Source organism: Callospermophilus lateralis, unplaced genomic scaffold (assembly GCF_048772815.1).
Source record: "Callospermophilus lateralis isolate mCalLat2 unplaced genomic scaffold, mCalLat2.hap1 Scaffold_123, whole genome shotgun sequence".
Classification (NCBI taxonomy): domain Eukaryota; kingdom Metazoa; phylum Chordata; class Mammalia; order Rodentia; family Sciuridae; genus Callospermophilus; species Callospermophilus lateralis.
The window spans coordinates 2,102,649-2,105,471 of record NW_027512416.1 but is presented as its reverse complement, the minus strand read 5'-3'; the positions used below and the strand labels follow the sequence as shown (position 1 = coordinate 2,105,471).

The 2,823-nt window shown below is 55.7% G+C and overlaps 1 pseudogene; it reads left to right on the top strand.

Annotated features, from left to right (window-relative positions):
* Window positions 1-329: 329 nt before the first annotated feature.
* LOC143640142 (uncharacterized protein KIAA2013 pseudogene) lies at window positions 330-2,264 on the top strand (annotated as a pseudogene).
* Window positions 2,265-2,823: the final 559 nt, after the last annotated feature.

Here is a 2,823-nt window from a genome sequence, read left to right as displayed (position 1 = left end):
ATTTACTTTGTAAAATTTGCACTTGAAATTTTTTTGCCCTTTTCAGATAAAATATTCTACCAGATTCTTGCCCTTTTTCCAATTCAGCAATATATATCTTTCTCAAAGACCTAGAAGCAATTCCTTTGAAATGTAACCATTAAGAAGTTCTTGTCAGGGAGGTAACCAAGAAGGAGGAGGAAGCGGTGGCGGTGGCTCTCCAGGAGGCTGTGGCGGGTGTCAGGGTGGGCTCCGTGGTCCTAGCCAGGGAGTGAGGCAGGGCTGGCCTGGCTCGTGGGCTGGGTGGCGGCCAAGGTACGTCCACGCCTTAGCCCGCGCCTGGCTGCCGGATGTGGCTGCAGCAGCGGCTCAAGGGGCTGCCAGGACTCCTGTTAAACAGCTGGGCCCGCCACCTCTGATGCTGCTTGGCCTCCTGCTGCTGCTACATGCTCCAGGGTGCGGTGAGCGCCGGGTGGCGGGAGGCCTGCGCCGGCAGCCCTGGGCCCGCTGTGAGCTGGGCGCCACTGAGCCCTCTTCCTGCCTGGGGGCGGCCACCCACGCCTGGCGCGGCCTGCAGGATCGCTGCGAGGCCGTTGCGCTGGGCCCAGGAGTGCAGGTCTTGGTGGCCATTGGCTTCCTAGCCCTGAACATGACTGCAGATCGGCTGTGGGTGACTCCTGGAGAGCGGGAGCCCCACCCCCACCCCCGTGGCGCCGGACTTCGTGCCCTTCTGCATCTGCGCCCACTGAACATGCTGGCCGAAGCTGTAGAGGCTGTGCTGCTGATGCTGGAGGGGCTGCTGCGCAGGGTGCGCTGCCTGCAGCTAGGAAGCCTAGGCCCTGGCCCTTCAGCCGCCGGCCCTGAGCCCGCCTCAGCCTCCTGTCTTGCCGAGGGGTCTGGCTGTGACTGTGTGTTGCTGCAGGAGGACTTTCTGTCTCACGGGGCAGACTCCACGTCTATCTGCAGTGCATTCAGTTCAACAACCCAACGCAGCACGTGGCCGCGCTGCAGACTATGGGGCTCACTGCAGGCAGGTTCTGAAAGCCTTCACCAGCATCCTGGAGAAGGTCGGAGATCATCAGTTCCTCCTCTACTCGGGCAGATCCACATCAATGCCCTCTCAGCAGGGGCACCTGGTAGTGGTGGCTGCCAAAAAGCTAGTAAACCAGCTCCAGGTGGCTCCCAAGACGCAATTCGGTGAGATGGTCCTCTGGGTGGTGTATGTCTCAGGCCCCATCAACCTCTAAATTCTCAAAAGCAAAGCCGCTAAGGAGCTGAAGGCACTCCAGGACTTGGCCCCGAAGGAGATGCTGGAGCTCTTGGAGATGCCCGCCGTTGAGCTGCTTCCGGACTACCAGCGCCTCTGGGTGCAGCTGTTTTGCCCAGTGGTGGAAATGAAGATCACCAGACGCCCACAGGCCATGAGGCCTGACCCTGAACCTGAGACTCTAATACATGCTCTCCTGTTCGCCAGCCCCTCTGCTCAGTCCCTCCTTGAGCCACAGAAGCGAGACCAGCTGGAAGCCAAACTCAACTGTGAAGACCACTGCTTCAGCAACCACATCACCATGCACACCAAGAACCTGTGGCCCGCCCAGCTGTCCTTGGTGCAGCAGATCCTGCAGCACTCTGACCTGTGGAGGCTGATCCCCCAGAAGCTGGCTGCAAGGGCCTGATGAAGGTGGGCGCTCAGGGCGTCCTTCAGGGCATGATGCTCAGCTTTGGGGGGGCTGCAGTTCATGGAGAACCACCTGCAGTTCCAGGGCGACCCGGACGTGCTGCACAACAGCACGGCATCCGCTACACGAACTATCACATCGACCTGACCGACGCCGAGGGCAAGCCCTACCTGCACGTGTCTGTGAAGTCCCGCAGCCAGCCCGTCAAGATCTTCGCCTATGAGGCGGGCTGCCTGGACAACCCAGTGGAGCTGACCTCGGCCTGCGGGAGCCACACCTTCTCAGTCATGGTAACATAGCCCATCAGGCCGCTGCTCCTCATCTCCACTGACCTCACACACCTGCAGGACCTGCGGCCCACGCTGCACCTCAAGGCCATTCTGGCCCTCAATGAGCACATGACCCAGCAGGACCCAGGGCTGCCCTTCCTCTTCTGGTTCAGCGTGGCCTCCTTCATCACCCTCTTCCACCTCTTCCTCTTCAAGCTCATCTACAACGAGTACTGCCCCTCTTCAGGAGCAAGGAAGACCCCAGTGTCTGAGAAACTGCGAGTCCTGCTTTCTGCCACTGTTGCATAAGACACCATCTGCTGCTACAGACAAGGGATCCTTTGGAAGCACCTACCCTTTGTGCCTGTGGGGGACAGTGACTCAGAATTGCTTATAGATGCCTGCTTGCATTGGAAGGAATAAGTGTCCCCGTGGGGAGGGAGGGGCCAGTGGACCTGTAAGCCTTCCACTCAATAAAGTGAACCTGTGCAGAGCGTAAATATATATATATTGTTTTCTAGTGACTATGGTAGAGGAGTCTTAACTCAGAAAAACATCAACTAGCAAGTAAAAATGGTCTAATTCCATTGACTAATCTCCCTTACCCTGAGTGCTTTCTAGTACTTTAGGTGCTGGGTTACCTTGACACTTAACACTCTCCCTTCTTTTGGTTCAATAGAATTGAGTTCAGACTGCCTTCCCTACTAAAATAGTCTTCAATAAAGTCTTCTTTAACTTTTTAACTAGTCCAATGGAAGGAAATAAAAAGATTCTATGAATGGTAAAGACTTAGAAAGAAAACACTTTGAATATTATGTTATATGTCAATGAGAGAAACAAAAACAAGATAAAAACCCATATAGCATTTTTGGCAGGAAGTTTTGGTAAAGTGGTTT